Source organism: Callospermophilus lateralis, chromosome X, assembly GCF_048772815.1.
Source record: "Callospermophilus lateralis isolate mCalLat2 chromosome X, mCalLat2.hap1, whole genome shotgun sequence".
Taxonomy (NCBI): domain Eukaryota; kingdom Metazoa; phylum Chordata; class Mammalia; order Rodentia; family Sciuridae; genus Callospermophilus; species Callospermophilus lateralis.
Window position 1 is genome coordinate 61,123,703 of NC_135325.1, and position 19,972 is coordinate 61,143,674.

The window sequence follows — 19,972 nt, forward strand, 5'->3', positions numbered from 1 at the left end:
TAAATAAAAACAATTAGTATTATAGATTTTTTTTTTACCTCACACTCCAACATGGTTCAGCATGACATTGGTAAGTTGTGTCCCTTCTCTGGGACTCCCTTTTCTTATTCACTTGAGTGTTGGGAAAAATATCCCAGGTCCTTTTGGTCCTGAAATTTCCATAATTCTGATTAACTTCATTATTTGATGTGCTAAGAGTACTACTCATACTAATATATGGTTAAATTGTAGCATGTCATTTAACTACTATATATATATATATATATATATATATATATATATATATATATTTTCTCAGTTTTTCAATCAATAAAAAAAATCCAGTAGTAGTCTAGATAAATAATTCTTTCTTACTCTTATAATTAAAAATAGTCATCCACTGATACATCAACACCTGGAGGACAGTTAACTGAAATACACTTTTATGTTTAATAATTATCTAATAAATTTTATAACAGTCATAATTATTAAATTGATTACATACAAATAACTATCATAATGAAATTTTGATCCAGGAGTATTATTAAATTTAGAAATTTATGCCACTGAAAATATCTTTTTTTTTCTGATTCTCTTCAAGTTGAATTAACTTCTTTTTAAAAACTATTTTATTTGTTATTTTTAGTTATATATGACAGTAGAATGTATTTTGACCTACATACATGGAGTATAATTTCTTTTTTTAAAAAAATTAATTTTTTATTTGTTTTAATTAGTTACACATGACAATAAAATGATCTTAACATATCATACATTTGAATCAGATGGGGTATAATTTCTCATTTTTCTAAGTGTATAGGTTGCAGAATCACATTGGTCATACAGTCACATATATCCATACAGCAATAATGATGTCTATTTTATTCTGCTGTCCTTCCTTTCCCCCCTTCCCCTCCCCTCCTCTCCCATCACTTCTCTTTACCCAATCTAATGTGACACACTTCACTTTTTTTCCCCTTCAATGGATGAATGGATAAAAAAAATTGTGGCATTTATACACAATGAAATATTACTCTGCTGCAGTCTGGCTGGGCACAATTCAGGAGCCACTTGTCAAAAGAAACGAACTTTATTTTTAGAACACACACACCAAACCACACAGCTCCTCAGGAAAAACCTTCAGAGCCCAACTGCCACCACCGGCTTCCCACAAGCCTCTCAACCTCCTCCACTCCTTCTGCTCTTGAGGCTGATTGGCTGGGTCGCGTGGGCAGAGCCAAAAAAAGTCCCCCAATGAGCAGCTCCGTGGTCTGAAAGGGTGGGGGAAACGGCCCAATGAGCATCACCGCAGAGGAGCCAATCAGTTGGCAGCTAGAAGATTGCTGGGGCCGCTGTGAGCCAATCATCAGCTGGCAGCTGGAAGTTTGCTGGCATCTGGAAGTTTGCTGGGGCCCCTTCTGCTGTGGCTCTCAACATTACTCAGCACTAAAAAATAATAACATCATGGCATTTGCAGGGAAATGGATGGCATTAGAGCAGATTATGCTAAGTGAAGTTAGCCAATCCCTAAAAAACAAATGCTGAATGTCTTCTCTGATATAAGGAGGGTGACTCAAAATGTGGTAGGGAGGAAGAGCATGAGAAGATTACCACTAAATAGGGAAGAGAGGTGGGAGGGAACGGGAGGGAGAAGGGGAATTGCACAGAAGATGGAAGGAGTCCCTCATCATTATATAGTATACATGTATGATGTTGTGAGGGGAAAAAAAGAAGTGTGTCACATTAGACTGAAAATATCTTAAAAATCAAAAATTATTTACATGTTTTAAATTATGAATAAGAGACATTTGGGACTAAAAAGATGCTATATTAATACTAAATCTTGTGACATAGAACAAAAATACAAGTTCAAGGAAAAACAAGAACAACAGACATTTTCTGACTATTAAGGTTAAGAACTCATTTTCTAAATGAATATTGTGAGTATACAATTGCTATGATACTTAGTATCACTGGTTACACTTATGAGGTAAAAATTTTATTTTAAAATGTAAATATTTATAATAAGCTATATATTATACCTTCTAAAACTCTTTGAACATTTAATGAGTGTGTGTGTGTATATATATAGAGAGAGAGACAGAGAAAGAGAGAGCGCTAAAATACTTGAGACAGTTAATCAAAATTATTTTAGAAAATTTCAAAGAAAAGTGTTTGAAGATCCTTCAAAAGGATTTAATTGTTTTGTCCTAGAGAGCACATAATGAAGGTATGTGTCCTGGGGCCACCACTCAAGAATAAGAAATCTACTCTCTACTTGAGCTCTCTTCCTTCCTCCATCATTATTTCTATATCTAGATGTTGTTTTTCCAAGAATAATTAGACAAAAGTCCCCTTCTCTGAAAGAATCTAAGGCTTTATTGGACAGTACCTGAACTTCCAAACATCTCCCATCACCATTACTAGCACTAAAAGAACTTTTGTTTCATTCTTGCATCTCAGGTTTATCCTTACCAAAATTATCAAAATGAAAGTACAACTCAGGGAAGAAGGAATTTCTTGTTAGTCAATTTGTGGTAAAGACTACAAAAGCATGTAGGTAAAACATGCATGCTCAAATATATAAAGAAGAATATTTAGGAGAGGAGGAAAATTCACACATTCACTAGGACATACAGTAATAAATTTCTGTAAATATTACTGACTCCAACTAAATATAAAACTCAGAAAGGAGAGGTCCGTGAGACCCCAAAACAGTCTTTACAGACTACATATTTTCCATATGTCATTTCTGATCTTGTGTGTTAAAGTTAAAAGTGTACTGGCTAATTTAAAGAGATGGTTTTATTCAGGCTATCACAATAGATATCAGTTCTTTAATAAGGAATGTTTTAAAGAAAAAAGAGGAGGCTTGGAATAATATAGAGACAGGTAGACAGAGGATTTGAAGATGGATAGAGAGGGAGTCTTATCTGAAACACGAAATTGATTAATTCTCAAAATATACAAGTGGAAGGAACAAAAAATGCTTGGAAGAAATTCTGAATCAATTGCTGGATCACAGGGCTCAGATAAAGCTTAACACTATGAATTACCCTTTTATTCAGGACAAATGAAAATCATCTGTCAGTGAACAGCTCACAAGTGATCTTAAACTTCCTATGTAGAGATGTGGGGGAGCAGGATTTAACGGTAGTCTCTCAACTTTTCTTTGAAATTTTCTAAAATAATTTTGATTCACTGTCTCAAGTATTTTAGCATTCTCTCTCTCTCTCTCTCTCTCTCTTTCTATATATATATATATATATATATATATATATATATATGTACACATTAAATGTTCAAAGAGTTTTAGGAGGTATAATATATAGCTTATTGTAAATATTTACATTTTAAAATAAAATTTTTACCTCATAAGTGTAACCAGTGAAACTAAGTACCATAGCAATAGGTCAATTTTTTTTAAGGTCCTGAAGTTCAGGCATATTGAATAAGACCTAAAATCCAGTCCTATTTGTAGTTAGGTACCAAAAACTACACTATAGGAAGAGAAGGAGTTAGAGAAGTCCATTTAATCTCTACCAGATAAGACAAAGCTTTCATATCCATTGGTTTCCTAAATTATTTTTAAAGTGCAATGCAATAGCTCAAGGACAAGGAACCTGCCTAGAATTCTATAATCACAAAGGATGTGCCATAGATGATGCATAGTTTTCTACTGAAACACATTTTCTCTCTATAGCTACCTCCACAACTGTGAAACAACTGTGAAAAAAAGGTAAATTCAGAGAAAGAATATTCTTGGCCACAAAATAAAGCTGGTATCATTAAATTGGACGTGATTTTTAATACAGGTGCAAGAATAATAGTAATTTCCTATACATATAACTTTTTTAACCCTTGCCTATTTTATTTTATTTATAATTCCATTTTGGTTGTATATATCATTAGGATTCATTTTGACATTGTTAAAAAGCAAGGAATATAATTTGCTCTAATTCAGTCCCCAGATTTTCCCCTTTTTCTACCCTCCTCTCTCTTCCTGTTCCCTTCCTTATACTCTATTAATTTTTCTGCTCACTATATTTATTATTTTTTAGTGTCTTGTATATATACATGATGGTGAGATTCACTGTGATATATTCATACATGTACATAGGAAATTTAGGTCAGATTCATACCTCTGTTCTTCCCTTCTCCCTCCCCATCAATCTCCTTTAGGACTTTCAAAATTTGCTTTGCTGGAATTTTTCACAGAGTCTCATACTGGATTTTTAAAATATTTTTTGTTGGGGAAAGATATACATAACCTAAATTTTTTTCATTTGAATCATTTATACATACAATTGAGAAGTATTAAGTATATTCACAGCATTGTATAACTATCATCCTATTCATTTCCAAAATTTTCATCATCCCAAACAGGAACTATGTTTCCATTAAACAATAACTCTTCATTCCTTCCTGCCCTCAACTCCTAGAAACCTATTCTCTACTTTTTTTTCCTCTATGAATTGCCTATTCTAGTTATCTCATAGAAATGGAATCATATAGTGTTTATGCTTTGTGTATGGCTCATGCTATGTAACATGATATTTTTAAGGATCCTCCATGTTGTAGCATGCAATGGAAGTTATTTCTTTTCATTATAATAAAATATACACACTATATTAAATTTATAATTTTAATCATATAATTAATTCATCAACATTAATATAGTCACAATATTTTACAACTATCACTATTATCCATTTCCAAAATTTTCTTATCCCAAAGATAACTGTACCCATTAAACAGTAACACCTCATTTCATTCCTCCCAAACCATGGCAACCTCTATTCTGCTTTCTGTTTCTAAAAAATTCCTTAATTTAAGTATCTCATATAACTGGAATCATACAATGTTTTCCTTCGGTGTGTTGTATATATTTAATTAAGAATTATGTTTAAGAATTATCCTTGCAGCATATACAGATTTTATTCTTTTTTAAGTCTAAATTACACACACACACACACACACACACACACAAACAAACACACAGGCACGCACACATATTCATTCAAAAAAATTCTTTGTTCATCCATTTATCTGCTATGAGGAAGGGTGGACAGTGAGTCTTATCCGAAGATAAAGGCAGTTGTCTGATTATGGCATGTCAGGGTGATCTTTTATGGTTAGCTATTCAGAACGCAAAAGGGGTGGGGACATTCTTCAAATCTCTCTGATTTCTGACAGCACATGGCTCAGATAAAGTTCAACATTTTCATATGGCAAACCACCCTTGTCTTTTTCTTGTCGGGGGAAGTGGAGCTCAATCTTACAGTGCAGGGCTGGGGTTGTGCCTCAGTGGTAGAGTGCTTGCCTTGCACATGTGGGGCAATGGATTCAATCCTCAGCACCACTTAAGAATGAATAAATAAAATGAAGATATTTTTAAAAATTTAAAAATCTTAGAGTGCATTAAAAAAGAGATTCATGCCAGTCTCAGTAGTGTGTGCCTGTAATTCCAACTACTCAGGGGAATTAGGTAGAATGATTAAAAGCTGGAGATCAGCCAACTCAGTGAAACCCTGTTTCAAAAAACAAATAAGAACAGAGATTCAAAGGCAAACTATTTACACACACATCATGTAAGACAAAGAGATAAAGCTATTTGAATTTTTCAAAATGTGGTATTAATATTTCCTTTCCAGAAATTTTAGAATTACCTAATAATCTAGAATGGACATAAATTTAATTAAAAATGAAACTTAACAATTATTTATTCACTCTTGCCTTCTCGTTTTCTAAGGAATCCACTAGTAACTCAATATCCTTCAAGTAAGTACATAAACTTTATTATTATATTTCCTTGAATTAAATCTATTTAACCTTGTTTCCTCAAATAGTCAATACCTCATATAACCATGAAGAACATGAATTGCCCCCCAAAAATGAAGCCATTTTCACTTGGTGGTAAATTGTCAATCACATCTCTTAGCTCTGTGCGCATGTTCAAACTATCTTCCTGCCAAATATTGTGCTAATTTGATCCTTTATATTATCCAGGTATCTGTAGTGTAATTAAGTTTGTTGAACAGAATATAAAAAACTTAAACATTTTCTCCTGGCTGGAAGAATTCCAAGACCATGACAGGAGGATGTGGATTTACAATAAATTAACCAGATGTACTCATTACTCAGGCTTGAAATTCCTTTTTTTTAAACAGATCACTTTTATTTTAATCTCAGATTTGCAACATCATGAAAACAGATCCTGAATGAATAGAAAACATTTGCTCATATGGTTTCATGTCTTGAAAGATTTTGTGGGTTTTAGTAAAAAACAAAAAACATTAGAGAGAAGGAGCAGAGTGCATTCATAACAAATGCTTTTATAAACAAAAGCCATATGTAGTCTTCAAGGCATATTAAACTCTAAGTACATTAAGTTTCTACCTTGCATAGTGATCAGAAAAATGCATGTACTGTTATGTCTCTGATTTGTCTTCTTCCCAAATATGACATTAACTTCCACCAGGGTGAGATTTACTGAAAAAAAAAGTAGCTTCAAACAGACTTTAGAAGGGGATCTTAACCAGGAATCTCAGGTCAAAAACTTCTCACACAATTCTGATTAAAGATTCCATATCCTGAGAGGCTGGTGTGATTATACACATATGTACTCCCAACCACACAAGAGGTTGAAGCAGGAAGACCACTTGAGCTCAGGGGTTTGAGGCTAGAATATGAGGCTAGATTAGGTAACATGGTGAGACCCAATTTCAAAACACAAAAATATTTTCCCTATTCTAATCAGCATCATTTTTGGTTACCCACGTACTCTGAGCCAAACCTAGAAACAAACATCTTAGGCAGACAAAGTGAATCTCTCTATCTCTCTCGCCTTCTCCCTCTCCCTCCCCCCCTCCATACACACACAGAGACACACTCTTTGTAATTTTTTTAGAAAGTATATTTGTTGAAAGGACCTGAATTGTTAAAGAGGTATATATTAAGCTCTGGACATAATTACCCTCTGAAATACTGTATTCATATACCATAAAGATATATGTCAGCATAAGTAATGCTGTATTGAATTCACTAATATAGCAAAAGAATATTTTATGGTAATTTGCAGAAAGGGTCATGGTATTGCTTAGTGAAGAAGGATGAAGTAATTCATTTCCAGTTTGTTGGGGCTCAAAAAACAATAACCTAAAGTAAAGGCCTCAGAAGCTGACTCAGATACAAAGTTTCTCTCTAACCTCTATCTTCCTGTCTTCTGTTCCACTTTCCACCACTAAAGCAAGCCACAAAATGTAGAATTTGTCTTCCCCAATGCAGGTCATAGAAACTAGAGCTCCTTTGCTCCAAAGTAATCCATAAAACCTACAAACATTATTCTAATCGTTCCTCACCTTTCTGTCTTGATGCTGGTCATAAGGAAATTATCTGAATTATTTCGTCTAATAGTAGATCTTAGACCCCCATATAAGAGTAGGTCTTGATCTGTACCTGAGAAGAAGGAATGCTGAGCAGAGAGGTCATGAAGAATGTAAATGAATAGGCCTTGCTGAGCTTTACCCCTTAGTCATTTACTATAAGGCTCTACACTTTTAATCCCATCATATTTCTACATAGCTGTCCATACTTCCTCAAACCTATGCATAAAAGTGAACAGTTCACTTTGAGTCTTTAGTTATTTAATCTGAAGACTCTGTATCACATAACACTATAATCAAATACATTTGTTATACTTTTCTCCTGTGTATCTTTTGTTACAGGGGTTTTGACCATGACCCTTTATAATGGGCAGGAAAGGAATTACCCACTTTTCTGGCCCTTCAATTCCTTTCATGAAGTGATAACCACCAAAAGGAGAATAATGAATGAATTGTATAACTATATTACTGGACTCCAGACCACTCTCATTTCTCTTTAAATACAAGAATATTCTGATAGAAACTTAGGCAGGAAGGGATATTCGGTTTAGATAGAGAGCTATATAGACAGCAAAGACAAGGGCTATTTTCCTGGTTAACAAGGAAAGGAAGCAACAGGATTTTGTAGAAGAGAGTGAAGGAAACAAATATCTTGTGGAAAGCTACTAATTAAAAACCATGTTTAAAGGAAACTCTGACGAATCACCTAAAAAAATCAGAGTAATCTGCAAATTATTTGACCCATCTTAGCATGAATGTTTGAGCAATGTAAAATCCAAGGACATGTGAAAGAGGTTTAGAAGGATCAGGGGGAAAAATCCCAAACTGGACCAGACAGGCATTTTTCTTTTAATTATACAGGATTAGGTTCTCACCAGATCCCTAGTGGGAATAACTGGAAGAAGATTTCAGAACTTCACTCAATACCTTTACATTCATGATAATTACACCACTTTAGTTAAACTAAATTGTGTCTAATACTCACTCAAGAGTTTTAAGGCATTCTCTGAATACTTTTTAAAGAAGTCCTTCAGGAATTATATAGGGATACCCAAGACAGGAGGCTCCTGCTTCATTATATTAGTGTAGAAAAGATGGGACCCAGAAAGGACAAAAGCAAGTAACTAGTCTCTATTCAATCGCAACCACTCCTTTCAAAACACTTTATTAAAGAGATTAATTTCTTACAAGATGTATTCCAGACTATCTAGGCTCTTTTTATTATGAATATTCTGTTCATTAATTTTCTTTATATGTTGCTTTTTCCTCTGCTATGCCCTCAGAATCTCTTTATGAAAAGCAGTAGTACTACTTTGATAAAGTAATGCACCTGTGGCAAGTGAAAAGCACTCTATTTCTAGGCATATTCTTCGCCCCATACACACATATAGTCATACATATATGTCATTTCTTCTTTTCCCTGTATGTTTCACATCACAAGTTGATTAGTTCCACCTATAGTAATTTCTTGCCCTTTTGTCGATATGAATCTCTTTTGGCAAAATAGTGCTTGCCACAGAGTAGAAGCTTAATAAGTTATTTTCTCTCCTCTTTCTTTTATTTGTTGCATCTTGCCCAGATATTGTTTTAAGAAAACATTTCCCTGTTTCTCCTTTATATTGTTCCACATGTAGGTTATTTAAAAACATGATTCAGATTTTATAAGAATATTATAAGTAATGCATAAGAAAAATTGTTTTGAAATAAAATTAGAAATCATGATCTATTGTAAGCCATTTGAATATGACCAGAGTGACCCATAAGGAACCTCAATGACAGTATTATAAGCCTCATTCATTTTCATTCAATTAAATTTGTTTTTCCTCATGCACCAGATTTCAAAATGAAGTATTTGTCTTTTCTGTGTGGTGGTGCCATGGGTAGCTATTCTGTTATGTTTCATCTGTGCATTCTAAGAGTTTTGATTTATGTTATTTTTCACTGATAATACACATTATTTCGGTCAATGTGAAAATTGGGGTCATGAGCTAACAGAAATACCTAACAATTGTTTGGAACATTATTTCTACAAGGAAATATATTTTGAAAACCTTTAAAAGCTACCTGAAAGTAGAAAGTACAATGGGTTCCTAAATTTAATATTTCTGCATTCTATTATAATCAAGCACACAAAAATATTTTCATTACTTTTTCAGTTCTGAAATTATTGTTTTCTCTTAATCACTTTATCTCAACCAACGGCATGTATTCAGTACAGAAAAATATGAGGAACAGGCAGTGGCAGAAAGGTGAAAAAAAATGTTCTCTTGGTATTTTTCCTGAGCAAGTCCTCTCATAATCATTGTTACAAACATTTGCTTCCTGTTACAAGCTTGAGCTACTCTCAGAATGTACGCAATCCTGGCCTCTAAAAGCAGTTTTCTAGTGAGCAACTTTCTTACATGCCTCAAGGCAAATAGGTAAGTGTACCCCCACCACTTGCTTTCCACTACCTATCACTATTTAGAACTTGGAGCCGAACATCATCCTAAACAAGTCTGTCTCTCACTCAGTCTCCCTCATTGTACTGATCTCCTCTTCAGAGGCAGGCATAAATCTGTTTGAGTATCCCATACTCCCAATACCAACCCAAATGAGAAATAACAAAAATTTAGTATTTTAGGCCAGGTATAGTGGCACACGCCTGTAATCCAAGCAGTTCGGGAGGCTGAGGCAGAAGGATTGTGAGTTCAAAGCCAGCCTCACCAATTTAGTGAGGTCCTAAGCAACTCAGGAAGACCCTGTCTCTAAATTTAAAACAATAAATAAAGTATGGGGATGTATCTTAGTGGTTGAGTGCCCCTGGGTTCAATCCCAGGTATCAAAAGAAAAAAAAAATGTTATCATTCCAGGAGGGGAAAGGAGAGAGCCTGAGGCAGAATTGGAAAATTTAGTTGAAAGTGAAGTTTTTTTAAAAAAAAAATTAAGTAAACAGAGTCTGCAGTTGTAAGTAATCTAACCAAGATAACAGACAAAGATAAAGCGAATTGAAAATTAACAGGAGTCTAAGCAAGGTTGCATATATGCCTGTAATCGCAGTTACTCAAGAGGCTGAGAGAGGAGCCTCAAGTTTGAAGCAATCTGGACAATTTAGTGAGACTATGAATCAACCCCCCCCCCAAAAAAAAAAACCCACAAATAAGTTAAAAATAAAAAGGACTGGGGACTGACATCAGTGGTCAAGTGCTTGTCTAGCATGTGTGATCTCTTGGTTCAATTCCTAATATTGCAAAACAAAACAAAAACAAAAACCTTCATAGGAAACAATATTTTTACCAAACACACATTGCAACATAAAGTATCATAATAATGCCTTTCCTTGAGTGACTACATTTTTCCCTAAAAATCCAGAGTATCAGAAATATTACTGGTTCAGCCAGACATGGTGGCCATGCCTGTAACTAAGGAGGCTGACAGTGGTAAAGTGCCCCTGAGTTAGAGCCCCAGTGGAAAAAAAAAAAAAAATACCGTTTGACACTTGGTGAAAAAGAATGAAATATTCCATATGTGGCCTGGAGTATCTAAATCATTTGGACCCACAGAAACAGCCTTGATTTCCAATCAAGCTACAGAGATTCAGACAAGTAGTTTCTAGATATAACATTCCACATCTTTATCACCTTTATTTTTTCCACAGGAAACAAAACGCTGAGTTCACTTTGAAGTCCCTTAGATGTTGATCCCTTTACACACAGCCTTATTTTGCCTATAAAAAACATTGCTTTATTTGACTGTCACCTAAATTCCATCCTTCCCTCAAATTGTATAGTAATTCTATTTTTCCTCCTTTGGTGAAACACACCCATGATTCTTTGGGTATGCAAATCTCCCTCATTAAAATAGATCAGTAGGGGGCTGGGGTTGTGGCTCAGAGGTAGAGCTCTTGCCTAGCATGCATGAGACACTGGGTTCAATCCTCAGCACCACATAAAATAAAAAATAAAGATATTGTGCCCACCTATAACTAAAAAATAAATATTTAAAAAGTAGATCAGTAGGGCTGGGGTTTGGCTCAGTGGTCTAGCACTTGCCTAGACATGTGAGGCCCTATGTTTGACCCTCAGCACCACATAAAAATAAATAAATAAAATAAAGGCATGTGCCTGTTCTAGCACTGCTGTGATTAAAGAACCCGACCAGAACAATTTTAAAGTTTATTTGGGTCTCACCATTACAGAGGTCTGAATCCATAGACGGCCATCGTTATTCCTCAGGGCTCCAGGTGAGGAAAGAACAACATGGTGGAAGAATGTGGCAGAGGGTAGCAGAGAGAGACTCCACTCACCAGATACAAATATGTCCCCTATAACCATTCCCCCAGTGAATCACTTCCTCCAGCCACACTTCACCTGCCTCCAGTTAACACTCAATTAATTCCGTCAGGTTAAGGCTATAACCCAGTCATTTCTCCTTTAAACCTTGTTGCATTGTCTCACACATGAGCTTTTGGGGGACACCACATCTAAACCATAACAGCATCCATCTACAACTAAAAAGATGCTTTTTAAAATGGGTCAGTAAACCCAACTTTGTGAGACTGTAGGTTTATTCCCAGTGGTTTCAGGCTACAAGCCACCCCCCCACCTTTTCTCCATTTTCTACAAAGGAATGTTCTTCTCCAACTTCTAAGGATATCAAGTGAAAGGTTTTCTAGCTATAAATTTGTAGCAGTTTTTCACTGTATTTGTTACCAGAGTTGTAGGTCAGAGACCTGACTCTGGGGATCCCACAAATCAGGTCCAGCCAATTGCCACCAAATCCAAACAGAAAAGGTAATGATGAAAAGAACAAAATGAACTTTAAACAGTATAGCTACATCAGGAAAGGAAGGGGTTTCATGTACTTAGCCTGTCTTTGAAGGACTAACAATGACTTAGAAGTTTTATAGAAAGAAGAATGAGGACAAAGATTGGAAATTTGCATTTTTATTTATTTATTTATTTATTTATTTATTTTTAATTAATTTTTATTGTAGGTTGTTCAAAACATTACATAGTTCTTGATATATCATAATTCACACTTTGATTCAAGTGGGATATGAACTCCCATTTTTACCCCATATACAGATTGCAGAATCACATCAGTTGCACATTGATTTACATATTGCCATTCTGGAGTCTGTTGTATTCTGCTGCCTTTCCCATCCTCCACTATCCCCCCTCCCCCCTCCCCTCCCCTCTGCATTTTTATTTAAATAAATAAAATAAAGGTATTGTGTCCATCTACATCTAAAACAGAAATATTTTTAGAAAGGTAACAATCTAGGATTTAAATCTTGGCACTCTGGCTCCAAAGCATGTTCCTTTAACCACAAAACAATACTATCTCAGCACATTCAGTGCCTTATACCTTCATAGAGCATATAACATCTTTAAAACTGGTTATATCTCAGATACCTAACTAGCTGTTGAAAGTATCAATTATTATCTATGTGCTTAGTTTTGTGACTGTTGCGGTAGGAGGCATTAAAAAGGTAAAAAAAAAAAAATTGGTATTTCTGTTTAGATTTTAGGATCATAAAACTGTCTTTAAAAATCAGAGGAATACATATGGATCAAATAATGCACAGGATGTGCCTGTTTATAGTTATGCACAGAACTCTGTGTACTAATTATAGTCCTTGGATTCTTTGTGCAGTAAGAGTTCAGATCAGGGGAAGATGAGCATGTCCTAAAAGAGGTGGCTGAGCTAAGAAGGAACATTGAGAGTGTATGAAAGGGAATTGATTCTGACTTATCTACTTTATATTTTAGTTTTTAAAAATTTAGAAGTTTTTTGTAGGGTTGGGTATTAAACCCACAGCCTCAGGTCAAGCCTCTCTGTCACTGAGCTACATCTCCAGTCTATCTTCTTTATACTTTTGAAACAAGAAATTTCTTAAAAAAAGCAGTTATTGTGTAAACGATGTGATTCTGCAATCTGTATATGGGGTAAAAATGGGAGTTCATAATCCGCTTGAATCAAATTTATGAAATATGATATGTCAAGAGCTTTGTAATGTTTTGAACAACTAATAATAATAAAAAAGAAGCAGTTATTTACATAGCAAATAAAGTTGTAATTAAATTTACTTAAGGTTCCATTGACCATGTTTCTCTGACAGTTTACCATTCCATTAATTTTTAGAGCCTTTAATATTTGGCCTCTCAATTTCTGGATGTTTTGTTTACATTCTGATGACTTCAAACAAGCAATGATTTTTTTTCAATTTATTTTTTATCCAGTGTTAATAATTGTCATCAGTGAGAGGGTTAAAACAGACACATTTTGCCTCATCATAGCCATAAAAACATCTATTGTTTTTATTTTCTTATGAAAAACTAACTTTTCTTCTGTCCTTGGTATACTTAACTATATAGATAATGATGAAGTCCAAGATATCATAGTATGGTCTAAAATTGGTAGGTTTAAAACCATCTGGATGTGTAATATAACTTTAAAACAACATTGCATCTTAGTATTTTACATTGTAGAATTCTGACTCCATGAAAAGGTAAAAGATCACTAGTTGATTCCTCCAGTCAAATCATAGTTGTATTAGAGTGTATAAAAATTATTTACACAAAGGATGCCAAGTATCACTAACATGATTAACACTGTATAAAAAGAGGTTGTTGGCAGTGGGTAAAGAAATATGGCTGTAGAATAAGCTATTCTGCAATTATCCCACCATAAGAACACCAAGTTAGATAGCTATGGATTTACAAAACTACCTTCATAAGAGCAGAGAAAACCATATGAGAGAACATGGAACGAATTTTGAGTATAACAAAATGAAAAGATGCATTGATGACAGAAGGAAAGAACAATTAATTCCAGTCCTTGACATGAAAGTAAGTATCAGGCCTGTCAAGGTGAAACTGGCAACAGGCCCTTGACTACTATCACCAGGCTCCAAACCTCAGACGGAACCACTGAAATGACCTTAGCCAGGGAGCAGAATATTGCCTCCACTGTCCCTTACACCAACCCCAGGAAGAAGAGCAGAGAGCAATATTCCACCCACTGAGGACCAGGGCACTAAATCTCTCTATCTTGTAGCTCAGTTCAGACCCATTACAGTGAGACACAATACCAAATAGACATTGAAAGCCACATAAGCAGGACAGAGCTCAAATCCAGCATTTAGAACTGCCATGGCATCAGATAGACTTGTCTACCCATGGGAGAGACTTAAATTTTGAGTGCATCATAGTAAGCCTTGGAGTGAACCTGGGACACACACACACAAAAAAACCAAAAAACAAACAAACAAAAAAACTTAAGATTACAAGACACTGTGGGTAGGTGACTCGGATGCAACCCAATTTAGGGACAAACTTTGGTAGCCAAGGGACAGTCTACACCACCCAGCAACCAACCTTGGGCAGAACAGCTATCTCTAGGCTAGTGCTCACCAACAGTTCTTTATAACTGACCCAGAACCAAGCAGAGACCAGTGCCCCAGTGGAATGCACACATGGTTTGGCCTGCATCTCTGTCAGCTTCTATGTGAGATTCAGTGTACCCATGAGGGAGAGCAGGTCCTTGTGGCTATGATATTAAGATATGGCCCAGCTTAATGTCAGCTTAGTACTGCCTTCACCAGAATTACTACAACCTTGGGAAGTATAACAGGGAGGAAGACCCCATTGGTTGGGGATAGGTCAGTGTAGTAAACCAGAGACTTTGCCCAAGAATTTAGTGCTGGGATGGTGAAATCCAAAAGTGGATAAATATTAATGGTCCCCACCTCTATATCTTCTTTCAGGTGGCACTTCTGGAAGAGGGCTGATGCCAGGGTAAGACACAAGGCTCCAGACTATTGCAATTCCTAGACTGCGAATGGTTGCAGCAGTGGATGGTTGCAGCAGTCCTAGAGCATAAGTCCATCTCAGCAGTAGGCATTCAATACCAATATGGGCACTGGTCCTACACCAGTGATGTGCTGGTCTTGGTGGAGTAGGGGCTCAAGGTACTATACAGTTTGAAAATGTTGGTCAACACAGGTATGACATAAGAGCCTGAGCAGGTCAATCCATGGTAACTCTATACAAAACTGAACATAGTTCTATAGTGCCTGACCACAGACTGGTCACATCTGGGCCTACCTGAGCTCTAGGGGGAGGTTTATGGTGATATACTACTCTTTCTATATAATTCTCTGGCTCATTCTGGACAACACAGCAGTTGTGGATTTGGGATAAAGCTGGGTTTGGATCTCCCTCTAGTGCTGAAACAGTGACAACACACAAGTAGCAGTCTTGTGGCAACCCCTGTCTTTGGTTGCCATCCCCTGTTGAAATTGTGGAAGTGATTATAGGCTCAGAGTAATTTAAGCAGCATTCTTAAATTTCTGGAAAGACAAGGTCAAAGTCAGATTAGAAAGACTGCAAAATATACCTAATCCTTCAATTGCCCAAATGCTGTCATATGCCAACAAGTATCATAAACTATCAAGAAATCGTGACCTCACCGAATAGTCACCTAATAGCCAGAAATTAACCAGGTAGTAATCAGTATGGAAGAACTATCATACAGAAACTTTAACACTACTATTTTAAGGAAACTTAATGAGAGATTGAAGAAATACTTCAAAGGTCTAATAGAAGAATTTAACATGGTAAACAATTTTAAAACATCAAACAGAAATACTGGAGCTGAAAAAAACACTCAGCAAAAATAACAACACAATAGAAGTCATCAACAGCAGAATACATAAAACAGAAAAAAACAATTAGTAGACAGGCATGGTAGCACACACCTGTAATCACAGCAGCTCAGGAAGCTGAGGCAGGAGGATTGAGAGTTCAAAGCCAGCCTCACAAAAAGTGAGAAGCTAAGCAACTCAGTGAGAACATGTCTCTAAATAAAATACAAAATAGGGCTGGGGATGTGATTCAGTGGCCTAGTGCCCCTGATTTCAATCCCCAGTACCAAAAAAAAAAAAAAAAAAGGAAGGTTACTATTTGATGATCAAAGATATAAAAAGGTCATTAATTAATGATAAAAGGGAATCAATTCATTAAGGTGAAATGACAATTCTAAATACACATGAATTCAATATTGATATGGTGAATTATATAAGTTAAATATCAATAGACCTAAACAGAGAGATAAATTTCAACACTACAATATTTGGGGACTTTAACATCCCACATTCAGAAAAGAATAGAACATCTAAACAGAAATTAAACAAAGAAACAGCAGAAATAAATCAAACCTTAGACCAAAAATATCCCACAGACAACTCTAGAACATTCTATCCAACAACTTCAGAATAAACATTTTTTTCTCTTCAGCTTGAAGAACATTTTTCAGGATAGATAATATGACAGATCACAAAACAAGTCTCAACATATTTTAATTGTAGTCAGAGTGAGCACAGTGCAATATAACAAAATATCAAGAACAAGAAATCATTTGGAAACTAAAGAAATATCTGAAAACTAAACATCTTACTGCTAAACAACCAGTGGCTCAAGAAAGAAATCAAGAATAAAATTGAAAATGTTCTTGAAACAAATGAACATGGAGAGAAAATATGACAAAACCTATGGGACATAGAACAGGCAGTACTAAGAGGAAAGTTTATAGCAAAAAAATCTACATCAAAAAATCAGGAAAATCTTAAACAAATTATCACTGCATCTAAAAGAACTAGAAAAACAAGAATAAATCAAACCTAAAATTAGTAGGATGATTAAATAAAGATAAGAGTAGAAACAAATTAAATATAAAGTAAAAGATGATACAAAAGATCAATGACATAAAGAGCTGGTTCTTCAAAAAAGTAAACAAAATAGACAAATAATTAGCTAGACTAATAAAATGAGAGAAAAAGCAATTAAATAAATCAAAGATGAAAATAGGGACATTACAACTATTTCAACCAGCTTTCATCTAAGGCCATTTTAGTTGGAAGTCTCTTAAGCAACACAAAAGAAGAAGTTGTTAATAACTCCCATTCCTTGTTCTCTCTAAGCAATACATAGTTCAAGAAAACAAAGAGAAGTACAGATTTACACAGAAAATAAATATCCGCTGTTCCACAGTTTCAACCCCTTATTAAAGATAATTCATTTTTCATTAAGTTTTTTTTGTTTTTGTATTTGCTTTTTGGTTTGTGAGTGTATGCTTTTTTCCTGTTTCTATTTCTTTTTAGTCATTACTGTTCCTTACATTGTTTTGTTGTTGTTGTTGTTTGTATTATGTTTGTTTTTGTTTTGTTTTGTTTTGGGTTACTTTCTCATTTCTTCTCATTGTAATCATCAGTTTATATTGTTCTCTTTTTGTTTTGCTCCATTTTTATTTTATTTCATTTCATTTTTTTTCTTTTTTTCAATAGGTATCAATATTATATGTTATCATTTTCCAAACTAAACACAAAATAGATATTACTGATAATGAAATCATATTATCTTACTGAGGCCACTTTAGCATTCTTTTATTTTTATTAATGTATTATAGTTATTCATAATATTATAATTATTGTCAGTATAATTATACAAGTATGAAATATAATTTTCTCCAACTCAGTTTCCACTACTTTGCCATTCTCTTCCCTCTTCCTTCCAACTATTTCATTTCCTCTATTCTAGTGATCTCAATTTGCATGCCTGTGTGTGTGTGTGAGTGTGTGTGTGTAAAATTCACTGTGCTATATTCATATATGTATGAAGGAAAGGAAAGTTTGGTTAGCTTTATTCAACTCTTCCTTCATTTTCTCATCCCTCTCCCCTACCTACTCCAATCCTCTTCTGCTACTTCATTCTTCTCTATTTTATTTTCATGGAATTCCCATCTTGTTTTTTCTTTTCTGTCTTTTTTCCCTTACTTTTGGTCTAGCTTTCACCCATCAGAAAAAAAATTCAACCCCTGATTTTCTTTTCTGGGTCTGGCTCATTTCACTTAGCATGAAGTTATTCAGTTTTATCCATTTACAAATATATATATATTGGAAATACCATAATTTCATCCTTCTTTATGGCTAAGGAAAATTCCATTGTGTATATATACACCATATATTTTCATCCATTCATCTGTTGACAGGGACCTAGATTAGTTCTATAACTTTGTTTTTGTGAATTGCACTGCTAAACATTGATATGGCTGTATCCCTATTAAATTTTGATTTTAGATCTTTTGAATATATACTGAGGAGTGACATAGCTGGATCATATAGTGGGTCCAGTCCTAGTTTTTTTTCTTTTTTTGAGAAATTTCCATACTGTTTTCCAGAGTGACTGTACTAATTTGCAGATCCACCAACAATGCTTGGAACCTTTTTCCCATATCCTTGCCAACGGAAATAAAACGAGGAATCAATAAGAAGGGCAGCATCAAATGAAAAATCTTCTACACAGCAAAAGAAACAATTAATTAATAGCATGAAGATAGATTAAAGAATGAGGGAAGATCTTTGCCACCTGCACTTCAAGTAGGACAATAATATCCAGAATATATAAACTCAAAAAACTTAATAAAAAACCCAAATATCCACATTAATAAATGGACAAAAAAACCTAAACAGACACTTCATAAAGAAGAAATACAAATGGCCAGTAAATATAAGAAAAAAAAACTTTCAACATTTCTAGAAATCAAGGAAATGCAAATCAAAACTACATTTAAATTTCATCTCATTCTAGTCAGAATGGCAATTATAAAGAATACAAATATTTTCTTTTTTGTGTCCTTAAGTGTCTATCTTTATTCAGATTTCTCTCTTTACATTTTTTGAATATTCTAACTTTTTTGTCTTACTTTTCCAATTTACTTCTCTCAAATAATTTGTATTTTTATCATCTTTTAGTTTTTATAATTTTTGCTCCCACCATTCCTGTTGCTTTTGTTAGTGTTGTGGATATAATTTTTGGCACCTGGTATTTATTTTACTGCTATATGTTGTTCACTGCTGTTTTTTGTTGTTTCTCTTGTCAGTTTCCTCTTTTATACTTTTGTAGGTACACTATATTTGCACATAATGGAGGATTTGTTACATATTCATATCTGCACACAATATTGCAGTATAATTTGGCCAGTGTCATTCCCCAGTATTTTCCCATTATCTCCTGTCAGCCAACTACTGTCAATTTCTGACCTCATCATTCCTGTTGAGGTTTTAGCATTGTAGATGTTATTCTTTTTTTAAAAAAAAATATTCTTTTTTAGTTGTCTTTGGACACAATACCTCTATATTTATTTTTATGTGGTGCTGAGGATCAAACCCAGGGCCTCACATGTGCCAGGCGAGCACTCTACTGATGAGCCATGTCCCCAGCCCCACTGTTGGTGTTATTCTTGACACTAGGTTTTTACTTTAATGTTGTACCTGGTTTACTGCTGTTTGTTGGTGTTGTTGTCTTTACTTCCCTTTTTATTCAAGGTACTAGAATTATAACATGAGATTTTGAGTTATGGGGGTAAATTCTCTGCCACAGATCTACACTCCCAGCCCCAGTAAGAGATAACATACCTTGCTACACACACAATATAACCTTGCAAAAACACTGGCAAATCCTTTAACACCAAGAATAGTGAAGATTAAAACACCAAAATAATTACCAGGACCAAGGTAGACATGAATGGGGAACATGAAGACCAACTCCTGGACATCTGCTCCTACA